Source organism: Notamacropus eugenii, chromosome 5, assembly GCF_028372415.1.
Source record: "Notamacropus eugenii isolate mMacEug1 chromosome 5, mMacEug1.pri_v2, whole genome shotgun sequence".
Lineage (NCBI taxonomy): Eukaryota > Metazoa > Chordata > Mammalia > Diprotodontia > Macropodidae > Notamacropus > Notamacropus eugenii.
Window position 1 is genome coordinate 19134311 of NC_092876.1, and position 14397 is coordinate 19148707.

General features: G+C 41.5%; 1 pseudogene; it reads left to right on the forward strand.

Moving 5' to 3' along the window:
* LOC140508311 (L-lactate dehydrogenase B chain pseudogene) overlaps positions 1–13948 on the forward strand; it is a 29493-nt pseudogene extending 15545 nt beyond the window's left edge.
* Positions 13949–14397: the final 449 nt, after the last annotated feature.

Here is a 14397-nt window from a genome sequence, read left to right on the forward strand (position 1 = left end):
ATGGGGGCACTACAACCTGGTCTCCCTAGCCCTGCTGCGATCCCCCGAGATTTTAGTATGACAATTATTGACATCAAAGATTGTTTCTATAGCATTCCCTTACATCCACAAGATAGAGTCAAATTTGCCTTTTCCATTCCCTCGGAAAATCGCCAGCAGCCATATGAAAGGTATCATTTTACCGTGCTCCCTCAAGGGATGGCAAACAGTCCTACTATGTGCCAAATGTATGTCCACGCCATCCTCTCCCCACTCAGACAGTGCTTCCCCAAGGCCATTATCATTCATTATATGGATGACATTCTTATTGCCACACCTAGTCAGGATCCCACGATGGCGCTTACTCAACTTATGGTCGATACCTTAGCTGCCCACGGGCTAACTGTGGCTCCAGACAAGGTACAGACTACACCCCCTTTTCAGTATCTTGGCCATGAATTGAAACAAGGATGGATTGCTCGCCGTCCTCCAAGCATTGATCTTTCTCAGCTCACCACTCTCAACGATTTTCAAAAGCTGATTGGCGCTATACAGTGGATGCGGGCAGTTACCCCTATCCCTGATGGTGAATTATACCCGTTGTATGATTTGCTGCGAGGGGATCCCACTCTGCTTTCACCCAGACATTGGACATCCGAGGCCTTAATGGCAGCCAAGAGCATCCTCAACAGATGCTCCACAGTTGTTGTGCGGCAGGAACCCAACCAACCCATCTATGCCACTATATTAAAAGCCAGTACTTTCATTGGGTGCCTCTATCAATCACATGGCATTTTGGAGTGGCTGTACCCCCTCGCAACAAAAAGGTCCTTCCACATAAATGGCGAATGGTCGCCCAATTTTTTCTTTTAGGTGCCGAGCGCTGCCTATTGGCTTTTGGCAGATTTCCCATTTTGAATTTAGAGGCATCAGAGGAAGCCTTAAGGTGCTTCTCCGATGAGATTCCAGAATGGGCCTCTCTTTTATGTATGTGTAATACCATAAAGCTTCCGCTCCCCCCAGTGCTTAGAGGATGGGAAGTCCTTCCTATCCATATGCCTTTTACTATTGTATCTCTACAGCCAGTTACGGGACCCACTGTTTTTACGGATGCTACTAAAAACCACAGGGCTGCGGTTTATATCCCTTCCAGGCAATTCCTTAAGGTGTACACCACCGAGCATTCCTCAGCCCAGAAAAATGAATTGCTGGCAATACAATATGCTCTCTCCATATTACCTAATGAGAGCTTTAATCTTGTTACTGATAGCTTGTATTGTGCAAATGTTATTGCTGCTTTACCTTTTGCCCTCATTAATCCCCGTGCTTCAACTATAGCTCAAATCCTATATGATATTCAAGAGTCCATGTTACAACGCTCTACTCCTCTTTATGTATTGCATATTCGCTCACATATGTCCACCATAGGACCCATTTATCAGGGTAATGATATTGTAGATAAAGCCCTTATATTCCCTCTGCATTTAGAAGCACAGGCAGCCCATGATAAGTATCACCTATCCACCCGATCTTTGCGACGCCTTTATGGATTGTCCAGAGAAAACGCTCGCCAAATAGTCAAACAGTGTATCAATTGTGCTCCATTTCACCCTCTTGCCCGAGACACCGCAATTAACCCCCGTGGTGATCTCCCTAACGATCTTTGGCAAATGGATGTAACACATTTTGGCAAAGTTCTTATACATGTTTGTATTGATACGGCCTCCAATTTTATTATGGCCTCTATACAGCCTAAGGAAACAGCCCATGCAGTGATCGACCACCTCTATGGTTGCTTTGCCATGGTTGGGGTGCCTCGAGCCATAAAGACAGACAATGGGCCAGCTTATATTTCCTCTGCCTTTGCCGCCTTTTGTAGAGAATTTTCTATTATTCATATTACTGGCATCCCATATAATCCCACAGGTCAGGCCATTGTTGAGCGTGCTAACCGCACTATAAAAACTCTTCTGTTAAAACAAAAAGGGGGAGTAAGGGCGGCGGGGCGCCTCTCCCGAGGTGATCTGGCACAAGCCGTCTTCACTCACAATTTTTTGCAAATCCGAGACGATGGCACATGCCCCGCACAAAGATTTTATCTCCACGAGATGGGAGGCAGAAGGGAAAGGCCGTTAAAGGCCCCTACTGCCTGCCTCACCGGAGCTCGAATCCGGTGGAGGGACCAAGAAGGCAAATGGCATGGCCCTGGAGTAGTTATAGCGAGAGGTCAGGGGTATCTTTGCGTCCAACCAGATGGAGCCGACCCAGGGACAGAGATCTGGATCCCCACACGATGGGCAGTTGAGCTGCGAAAAGCCGAAAGCGAGGAGGAGATGAGGGCGGAGAGGAAGGCACCGTCCGAAGCGGGTGTGCAAACAGCGTGAGATAACCATGCTCACACTTCTGATGGACTTACAACAGTTCCTTCCTGGGTCCGAGGCTGTCCAGTCCAAATGGTACAACGCCACCCCCGCAGAGCAGCGAGCCGCGGATCAAAGGGGCGATACCTACTGGACATTAGCACAGGGACTCCCCGCCTTATGCAGACTCAACATTCCTCAACCTTCCCCAATCAATGGCCGGTGGTCCACAAAGCCCTCCAGGGGGCTATGCTGGCTTACAACGCCACAGATGACATCCATCAGTTGGACTTGCTTATTGATCAGCTGAATAACCTTTCCAGAACGTTTGAGGAAAAGCGTGAACAAGAAGAGTGTTCCATCTTCGATTGGTTACAACGAATCCTGGACTTGCATTGGCTGCCAGGCTTGCTCTCCTCTGTTGCAGTTCTTGTCCTTATGTGTCTCGTCTTGCCCTGTCTCCTGAAGTGCCCCCTGCAATTACTAAAACGGGCTCTAGAGAGTCTTAAAGGCGATGTTTTGTCTCTGAGACATCGCAAAGACAGGTCCCCGTGGGGGGAACCACCCAATCTACCCGTGTAAAACAAAAAGGGGGAGATGTTGGGGGACAGCTCTGGACCGGGGTCCCCCCTGAGGACTGTGAGATGCCTGAGGGTCCGAACCTGCTTACGTGGCAGGCTAGCTGGTCTAGCAAGCCACGAGGTACTGGGATGGCCCTGGTAACAGGCTGGCTCCACCCACGGGGAGGCACTTGGGAGGAGCTCGCCCGCCCATGGGAGGTACGGGGGAGGAGACAGGGGATAATAAAAGGGGATGACCATGAGAGCTAGGAGAGAGAGAAACGGAATAAAGCTTGCTGGCAGCAACTCCTTTCGGGTGCTCTACCTGTTTATTCCCCTTCCCCAACAGGGAGAGGGAATTCCCCCCCCCCCCCCCCCCCCCCCCCCCGAGGGCGGAGACGTCCGAGGACCGGGGATAGGTAAGTAGAAGGCGAAGGCCCGGGAGTCGCCCCGGGCACACGTGGTGGTCATTCTCAGCTCTGAATAGCTTTTTATCCCTTTTTACTCTACTTACTTAATGAGCTGAAACTGCACCTTCTGTCTTTCCCCCCCTCCCCACCAGGCTCACCAGACAAGGAGCTTTCCAAATGCAATTCCAGCTTTTGAATCAGACTGGAGTGATAGGGGGTAACTTCCCCTGGTAAAGAGCACATGGATACTCTGCTACTACACCCATATACTTCTCCCTTGGGAATTTCAGGCTATACACTAGGAAAAAGCATATAAAGCTCTATAAAGAATTTGAAATCAAATCTGTTCTCCTCAGATTACCTTAAAATATACTAATATTCTAAGACGAGGCTTTTGATCCAGGCAGAAACCTAAGGATGCTGACAGGGCGTTGCCAGCCTCTTGAGGCAGAAACTTTACTAGTTTTAAAAGATTAAATAATTGACTGCCTAAGTACTCACTCTCCTTGTCTTCATCTTTCAGAATCTGGAGAGACTTAATGCTTCTAAAAGAAATCGCTGAAATTCTAAAGTGAATTTGCCATTTTAAACACATTGGTTTCAGATATATTGACTTAATTTAAACAAAGTGCAGATTTTTGCTTTGAGATCTCATTAAATCAAAACTCAACTTTTCACTGCAGACTGCCTGAGACCTTTTTGTTCTTTTTACTTGCTAATACAAGAGACTCTCCTTGGTTGAGGTAGGGAATGGCCTGTCCCTCCCCTATCTGAGGGGAAAAGATTTTCCTTTACCTGTTTTTTCACACTCAAAAATTTGGTCAGAATTTAGAATGAAGAAAGATTTTTTCTCTCTCTTTCCCACCCCACTGACTCCTCTGAAACTGCTCTGGGTGGAGGGTTGGGGAGAGAAGGGAAAGATAATAGGGAAGCCTTGCTGGCTGGCTGCATTTACAGTTTAACAAAACACTTAACAAACATGCACAGACAAGACATTTAACAAAGCATTATTAATTTTAAATTTGAATTCAGACCTGGCAAAAAAAAACCCCCAAAACTTGAGGTTTTTAGCCAATTTAAGGACTAAATTCCTCCCTAACAAGCTCATTCCAGCTTCTGGGACAAATAAGAACCCAGAGTTCCTTTGTATATCCCCACATCAGATGACTTAGGAAAATGCAGGTCGCTGTTGAGACTAAAGTCCCTAGGCCCCAGCAACTAGCACAGTCTTTTGACCTGGGAATGTCCTCCCAATATTCCCAGGGGCTCTCCTCCCTGCCATTGCTCAAATTCCCAGGATTCTGTCCAAGTTCACTCGTTAGTTTAGGGTCAACAAGGAAACTCCTGGACAGAGATATGACCAACAAAGAGTTTGCCATTACCACACCAAACTTCACTCTGTTAGTAAAAGACTTACCCGGAGTGCAAGTTGTTGGGGAGACCTGATCCTTGCCTAGAATACAGGCTTACCCAGTCAGGTGGCAAATTTTGCTCCCTAATTCCTCTGAAGTCCCTGCCAGTGGTCTGATGTGTGCTTGAACTGGAGTAGATTTAACTTACAGGGCCTGTAAAAAAAATTTTTTACAGGACAGCTCTCCCTGTATTTTCTCAGTCCCTCCAGTCAGTGAGTTGAGCCCCACGTTGCACGCCAAAATTGTTAGAAATGCACATGACACATAAAAGGGTATCAAGGAAAATTTATTAAAATAGTTCAGAGGAGGGAAGGCCTTCTACATTCATTCTCTTGAATGAATGGGTAGCTACCAGTAAGGCTACAGGAAGACTACAGTATGTTCAGAGTAATGGAAGCTCAGTATAGTGTTCCAAATTTTGGACTTAGTACCCCACTGCCCCCTGGCTATGTGACTTCATGTTCTCCTCTATGATAGGCTTTCCCTCCAACAGCTCTTCGAGCCTGTGCACAAGTTTGTGACTTCTACCTGACTGTGCTAGTTCATAAATCTGTGGAAAGAGAACTTCCTTGTTTCCCACAGAAACCATTAGGAAAAAAATTCATCCCAATTTGATCAGTCTCTAACTCACAGATTGTGAACTATAAGTGAAGAAATCAATAGATGAATAAAGATTAATAATTATTACTTTTTAGAGGATAATTTTGACTATACAAAAATATTTTTCTAGGAATAGTCATTGCATTAAGCTGAATACCAGAATGTTTTCTCTAAAGGGTAAATTTCTTTCTTGGAAGTTTCAGTGGGTAAGTTCCCCTTTTCTTTAGCTCCCGAAAGTAAGTTCCTCTTGCCAGCCACTGCAGAAATTGACATGTATCAAAAAAGCAGCATTCCTAAACACAAAAGTCTTTCTGCAGAACAAGGTTTCTAAGGCAATCTCGCTTTGGCAAGAAGGATGGTAGACTCCAGTCATAATCTGATAGAATGCTAGTTTTAACTGTTGTTACACCCTAGAAATATCCTGTATGCCCCAACACATCCACACTCCAAATATTGGTTATGATCCCAAGGCACACTCAACTTGCTTCAGGAAGTACTTAGCCTAACCACAACTCAAGTGATCTGCCTTTTCCAATTGAATTATGTTCAAAACTAATTTCTTAAGATTTTTAAAATTTTTCCATGACTGTAAGTTCCTTTTTTTCCCTATAAAAACAAACTCTGTAAATAATCCATTTCTCTCTGACTTAAGAGGAATCAGTAGATCTCATTAGGTTGCTATTACTAGCATTGCAAATAAATCATACTTGGAAGCTTTGTGTCTCAGACTTTTTTGTTTCAGGCACTAAATTAACAAAAGGGAAAATTGTCCTTACCCAAAGAGATAAGTTCCTCCTAAATCTCCAGCATCACATCCCTATACAGGTCCTTTTTAGCAGGGTTTAAGTGTCTCCATTCTTCCAATGTAATGTCCAAAGTCACATCCATGAATGCCAATTGATGCCAAAACACCAAACACAGTCTTACTCAGCTGGGGGTCATGACTCAAAGTCCAAGAAAGACCCATGCATTTTCTTGGGGGCATAGGGAGAACTTCTCAAATCATTATTAGTTTGGAGTAGTCCATGTTCAATATTTGTGAAAGTGACTTTTGTCAGAGACTACTGTGGAAGGAGGAGGAGGAATGTGGAATAGCTTGAATGAGAAGAAGGAAATGGAGGTCATTTGGAGGCAAGGACTCTGAGGAAAGGAACTCCAAGAAAAAAAAAGGCAAGTAGTATGGTCAGAGAAATATGAAATAGAAAATTAAACAAATGGCAGGAGTAAAAATGCTATAAAATTCTTAAGATTAGGGGTCAATGCCTCGTCCCAGATCTGAAATTGATCAATTACCTTCTCACAGGATAGGCTAGAGAAGAGTTAGGTTGACTGAAATAAATTTGCTTCTGCAAAAGCTTTTTAATTATTGATGATCCAAATTGGTTTTTTACATTCTATGATTTCCCTTATTTCAAAATTTGTTAAAAATTATCCTCCATCAAGTTACTTAACACAGACGAGAAATTAAAAAGCAGAATAGTGTAATAGACAGGAAGAGGACAGATGAGAAAGAGCTGAACTCAACAGTGTCACATAAATCCAAGAGCATCAGTTACTTGAAGAAAAACTTTTTATTGGATTGAAATTGCTGCAAAACTTGGAAAGAAGCTTAGCAGAAATGAGGTTCAGACCAATACATGATGAGGTCAAAATGGGCACTTTTGCCCATAAGATAGATGATCTGAATGTTAGAGAACCCGATAGGAAATGTGGAAAAGGACAAGATGGGGTCATTTTCACAACTGTGGCTGTGAAAATATTACTGACCTTCAAAGAACAGTTTCATAACCTAGATGACTTGGAATGAAAGTTAACAAATGGGGAAACTCTATTGTATCCAATATCCTCTAATAGGGCTCTATTCTCTCCTAGACAAAGGAACCTCTTAGCAGGATGCATTCCAAGAATCATTCCTCAATGGATAAAAAGTCAAAAGGATATATCTAATATCCCAATAATCCTGTCATTTGGATGAACAGATAACAGCACAGCCTGTTTACAATGAATCCCATCAGTTTCCTTGTCCATCCCTTTTCTTTACAGGTACCTCTTGGGACTTTGGTCTCTGGCATTCATGGTGCTTCTTTCCAACTGGGAGATGACATCTAACAGCAACTGAAGACCCTGTACACAGAGAGGAAAAAGAGAAAGCATTCTGAAAGGAATATGACTCATGTTCAATCCCATCCTCTAATCTATGAGGGAGAAGACATTAAGAAGGTGTAGAGAATGGTACAAAGGACTTCTGGAGGATTCTGTCTTGTATTCTGTTAAAGTCTGAGACCAGTCAGACACTAGATTTGCATCCAAAAAAGAAAATACCCATTCCTTATCTACTCTGGAAATTTATCAAGAATCTTTTGAGGGGTTTCCACTCATCCAAAAGAAGGACCTTCCCCTAGAACAAGAAGTAACCAATCTAAAGGTTCCAATGGACTTTTGATTCCTTCCACAAAATGAAAAGGAAAGAATACCCTAAAGACAAACTGTGGATCCTAAAGGAAAGATATTTTCAATCACAGAGACAAGGTTCTCATGGTTATCCAACATCAAATTACAGGTACCTCTGAGCAGGACTGAGGAATTTCCAGTTTTCCTAGGTGAATTCTTATCATGAAATATTACTGCATGCTGAAATGTCAAACATTCCTGCTCCCAAAGTTCAAAAGAGTCTCCTGGTGCTTACAGGATACATGCATATGGGGGTGGGGGATGGCCAGAGGGAGTGGTTCTCAAAGGACTGCTCATTTGGAATATTCCATATTCAATATTTGTTGACTAGTGACTTCTGTGAAAACACAACATGGGCTCAGATTCAATCCAGCTCTGACTGTCTAATTGAGATTCTATGTGGCCCACTTGTCAGTATAAGTGTCACAAATGCTTAGGCTCCTTAAGAGTCAACCCAATATGGTGAATCTTTAATAAACTTTGTTTACTTTCACTGAAAGAAGGCTTGAGAAGGGAAGGGATGGGAAAGGACCACCTGATCTTTCAAGGCTGCTCTGGGGAGAAAATAAGCTTGTTCAATTCATGAACTTCCTAATTAAATTAGATAGAATTTAAGATACTTGAGGACAGGGGTGGAGCCAAAATGACGGAGTAGAAAGATTCATCTGCTCTAGCTCTCCTTCATAGCCCATAAAATACCTGTAACAAATGACTCTAACAAATTCTAGAGCAGCAAAAGCCACAAAACAATAGAGTAAAAGAGATTTCCAGCCCAAGGAATCCTGGAAGGCCTACAGGAAAGGTCTATCATACCAGGCCCAGAGTGGAGCACAGCCCACAGAGTACAGCCCAGCCTTGGTCTTGAACCACAGCAGGGACAGGACTGGAGCAGGCTTCAGGGCATGGAATCATGGGCAGCAGCTGCGGTTCCCAGATTTCTTAACCCAGAAACACCACAGACAGCTTCAAAGGTCAGTGAGAAAGCTCTTTCACCTAAGAACAGGGTCCAGCCCTAGCTCTGGGCCCAGGGTGGTGGCACCCACTGGAGTACAGCCTCCATTTTTGGAGCCCTTGGCCTAAAGACCCTGGGGGAATCGAGCTGCTGATCTGGGTCTCAGCCCTGAGCAGCAGCCCTGGGGTGAGGAGGAGCTGTGGCATGGTGGAGCTGGTAGAGGTTTTGGAGAGGGTCCTGGGTGGAAAAGCTTGTGGTTGCTCCCACTCTAGAGCAGCACCTCTGTGCCATCTTGGAGGAACTGAGAACTTACAGGTTCCCAGAGTATAACCTCCACTTGACAAAGGACTCAAAAGTCAAGTAACAGGCTGGGAAAATGTCCCCAAAAGGGAAAAAAATAAGGCTATAGAAGGTTACTTTCTTGCTGAACAGGTATTTTCTTCCATTCTTTCAGATGAGGAAGAACAATGCATACCATCAGAGGAAGACATAAAAGTCAAGGCTTCTGCATCCAAAACCTCTAAAAAATATGAACAATGGTCTCAGGCCATGGAAGAGCTCAAAAAGAATTTTGAAAATCAAGTAAGAGAGGTGGAGGAAAAATTGGGAAAAGAAATGAGAGTGATGCCATAAAATCACGAAAAATGATTCAACACCTTGCTAACGGAGACCCAAAAAAATGCTGAAGAAAAACAACACCTTTAAAAATAGACTAATTCAAATGGCAAAAGATGTCCAAAAAGCCTATGAGGAGATGAATGATTTAAAAAGCAGAATTAGCCAAATGGAAAAGCTCACTGAAGAAAATAGTTCTTTAAAAATTAGAATAGAGCAGTTGGAAGCTAATGACTTCATGAGACACCAAGAAATTATAAAACAAAACCAAAAGAATGAAAAAATAGAAGACAATGTGAAATATCTCACTGGAAAAACAACTGACCTGGAAAAGCAATCTGGGACAGACAATTTCAAAATTATGGGACTCCCTGAAAGCCATGATAAAAAAAAAAAGAGCCTTGACATCATCTTTCAGGAAATTATCAAAGAAAACTGCCCTGATATTCTAGAACCAGAGGGTAAAATAGAAATGGAAAGAATCCACTGACCACCTCCTGAACGAGATCTGAAAAGAAAACCTCTTAGGAATATTGTAGCCAAACTCCAGAGTTCCCAGGTCAAGAAGAAAATATTGCAAGCAGCCAGAAAGAAACAATTCAAGTATTGTGGAAACACAGTCAGGATAACACAAGAGCTTCTACATTAAGGGATCAAAGGCCTTGGAAAATGATATTTCAGAAGTAAAAGGAACTAGAATTAAAACCAAGAATCACCTACCTAGCAAAACTGAGCATAATACTTCAGGGGGAAAAATGGTCACTCAATGAAACAGAGGACTTTGAAGCATTCTTGATGAAAAGACCAGAGCTGAATAGAAAATGTGACTTTCAAACATAAGAATCAAGAGAAGCATGAAAAGTCAAACAGGAAAGAGAAATCGTAAGGGACTTACTAAAGTTTAACTGTTTACATACCTACATGGAAAGACATTTGTAACTCTTGAAACTTTTCTCTGTATTGGGGGAGTTGGAGGAATTATATACATATATAGACACAAGGTACAGGATGAGTTGAATAGAAAGGGATGATATCTAAAAAAATAAAATTAAGGGGTGAGAGAGGAATATATTGGGAGGAGAAAGGGAGAAATGGAATGGAGCAAATTATCTCTCATAAAAGAAGCAAGAAAAAGCTTTTTCAATGGAGGGGAAAAGAGGGGAGGTGAGAGGGAAAAAGTGAAGCTTACTCTGATCACATTTGGTTTAAGGAAGGGATAACATGCACACTCAATTTGGTATGAAAATCTATCCTACACTACAGGAAAATAGAGGTGAAGGTGATAAGTGGAGTGGGGGGATGACAGAAGAGAAGGCAAATGGGAGGGAGTAATTAGAAGTAAACACTTTAGGGGGAGGACAAGGTCTAAAGAGAGAATAGAACAAATAGGGGGCAGGATAGGATGGAGGGAAATACAGTTAGTCTTTCACAATATGATTATTATGGAAGTCTTTTGCATAACTACACATATATAGCCTATATTGAATTGCTTGCCTTCTCAGTGGGGATGGGTGGGCAGGGAGGAAAGTAGAGAAGTTGGAACTCAAAGTTTTAGAAACAAATGTTGAGAATTGTTTTTTCATGCAACTGGGAAATAAGAAACACAGGTAATTGTATATAGAAATCTATCTTGCTCTACAAGACAAGAGAGAAGATGGGAATAAAAGAAGGGAGGGGTGTGATAGAAGGGAGGACAGATTGGGGGAAGGGGTAATCAGAATGCACAGTGTCTTGGGGTGGTGGGAGGGGAGACACGGGGAGAAAATTTGGAACTCAATTTTGTGGAAATGAATGTTGAAAATTAAAAATAAATAAACAAAAAAAAAAAAAAAAGAAGGCTTAAGTCAAATTCATTCAGCAAGACCCAGTATGTTGGTATTTTGTGGTCCTGAGCACCCCAAACCTCATTATGGTTCCCTGACCCCAATAGTTTGGGGTACTGGGAACCCTAAAATGCAGGAGCATAAGGGATCTGCCTCGATAGAATTCAACCACTCAAGCCTTCTTTCAGTCAAGAGGCAGTTTATGGTATCACCAATTTCTATTGGTGAGATTCTAAGTGAACCTGTGGAATTTAATGGGGGTAAAAGTGGTACTTATATATAAAAAAAAAGAAAATGAGAGGATCTGAATGAGATTAAGGAGAGATTCTGGCAGTTCTTTCCCTGGATGTGGATAGCATTTTCCATCATAAGTCCTTTGGAATTTTCTTGGATCGTTGTATTGCTAAGAAGAGCCATGTCGTTCAGGGTTGATCATCACATAATGTTGCTGATACTGTCTACAATATTTTCCTGGTTCCGTTCTCTTAACTTTGCATCAGTTCATAACAAAAAGGCTACTCTTAAAGAAAAACTGATTGTTCGGTAGCAGAAGAGGAGGCAGCAATCCCAAACAATAAGATTATTGTTGTGGGTGTTGGACAAATTGGTATGGTCTGTGCTATCGGCATACTTACAAAGAGTCTTACTGATGAACTTGCCCTTGTTGATGTTTTGGACAACAAATTCAAAGGAGAAATGATGGATCTGCAGCATGGGAGCTTATTTCTTCAAACTCCTAAAATTGTGGCTGATAAAGATTACTCTGTCACTGCTGGTTCCAAGATAGTTGTAGTCACTGTTGGAGTCCACCAGCAAGAGGGAGAGAGTCGCCTCAATCTGGTACAAAGGAATGTGAATGTCTTCAAATTTATTATTCCCCAGATTGTCAAGTATAGCCCAGACTGTATCATAATTGTGGTTTCCAACTCAGAGGATATCCTTACATATGTCACTTGGAAACTGAGTGGCCTGCCAAAGCACCAGATGATTGGTGGTGGATGCAGTCTGGATTCTGCCAGATTCTGCTACCTTATGTCTGAAAAACTTGGCATCCATTCAAGCTGTTGCCATGGCTAGATCCTTGGAGAACATGGGGACTCAAGTGTGACCATGTAGAGTGGAGTGAATGTGGCAGGCGTTTCCCTCCAAGACCTGAATCCAGAAATGGGAACTGACAATGACAGTGAAAACTGGAAGAAGGTTCATAAGTTGGTGATTGAAAGTGCCTACGAAGTGATCAAATTCAAAGGATACACTAACTATGCTATTGGATTAAGTGTTGCTGATCTAACTGAGACCATGTTAAAAAATCTCTCCAGGATTCATCCTGTATCCACTGTGGTGAAGGGGATGTATGGCATCAAGAATGAAGTATTCCTTAGACTTCCATGTATTCTGAATGCCAGAGGACTGACCAGCATTATCAACCAAAAGCTGAAAGATGATAAGGTAACAACTCAAGAAGCATGTAGATACTTTGTGGGACATCCAAAAAGACCTGAAAGACCTGTAACATTCATAGTAATATTCTGTAGAAACCCAATCAACGTAAGAATCGCTGTGCCCACTCAGTAATTAGCCATCTTGGTGGACAGAATTTTTCTCTTGCACTCAACTCTGGCCACAGCATCAAAGTATATGATTAAAAGGCTTGCTATATGAACCTAAGAACCAATAAATATACTATGGAAGTATGCTTTCTTCTCCCTCCGCCCCTCCCAAATACAACATGGATGAATTTTGTTATCTTTTTAGTTCTGTAAAATGTTTTGGCAGTTTGGTATGGCACTGAATAAGTAAACAAAGAATTATTATTTTTATTGTGCTAGCTTGGCCTACTCATGAGCAACTGATAATTTCCCAGTGATTTAGATCTGACTTTGTGTAGTTTTGCATTCATGTTCATATAATTTCTGGTTTGTCTTGACAAGTAGACTGCCAAACATTTTTGTTGTCTAGTTATTTCAAATGGAATTTCTCTATCTCTTACTGCTGAACTTCACTGGTAATATATAGAAATACTTATGACTTCTGTGGATTTATTTTGTATCCTGCAACTTTATTTAAGTTGTTCATTGTTTCAAGTCAGTTTTCAGCTGATTCTCTAAGTATGTCATCATATCATCTGCAAAGAGCAATAGTTTTGTTTCCTCGTTGCCTATTCTAATTCCTTCCTTCAATTTCTTCTCCTTCTCTTACTGCTAAAGCTAACATTTCTAGTACAATATTCAGTAGTAGTGGCCATAATGGGCATCTTTTTACCACCCCTTATTTTGTTGGGAATACTTGTAGCTTATGCCCTTTACATATAATGCTTGCTGATGGTTTTAGATAGATACTGGTTTTCATTGTAAGAAAAACTCCATTTATTCCTATGTTCTCTAGAGTTTTAATGAGTACTGAATTTTGTCAAAAGCCTTTTCTGAATCTATTGTGGTAATCATATGATTTTTGTTAGTTTTGTCATTGATATGGCCAATTATGCTCATAGTTTTGCTAATACTGAACCAACCCTGTATTCCTGGTATAAATCTCACCTGGTCAGAGTATATACCCTGGTAATAAATTGCTCTAATCTCTTTATTAATATTTTATTTAAAATTTTTGCATTGATATTCATTAGGGAAATTGGTCTGTAATTTTCTTCATTTTGGCTCTTGCCAGTTTAGGTATCAGCACCATATTTGTGTCATAAAAAAAATATGGTAGGATTCTTTCTATGCCTATTTTCCCAAATAGTTTGCATAGTACTGGAGTTAAATGTTCTTTAAATGTTTGGGAGAATTAACTTGTAAGTCTATCTGGCCTTGAGGATTTTGTTCTTAGGGAGTTCACTGAAGGTTTATTTGATTTTTCTAAAATGGAGTTATTTATTTTATTTCCTCTTCTGTTAATCTGGACAATTTACATTTTTGTAAATATCCATTTCATTTAGATTATCAGATTTATTTCCAAAGTTGGGTAAAACAGCTACTAATTATTGCTTTAATTTCCTCTTCATTGGTGGCATATTCACCAGTGCTAATTTAGCTTTCTTTTTTGCAATCAAATTACCCAAAGGTTTAACTATTTTATTGGTTTTTTCCTAAAATCATCTCTTAATTTATGGGTATGTTCAGGGAAGACTAGTACTTCTGGTGTGAAGGATAGCAAGAGCTTCTCAGGGTTGCTTTCCACTTTGGTGTCCACTTGTTTCACCTAACTCTTGCTAGTGGCTCTACAAAGCTGTAGCATG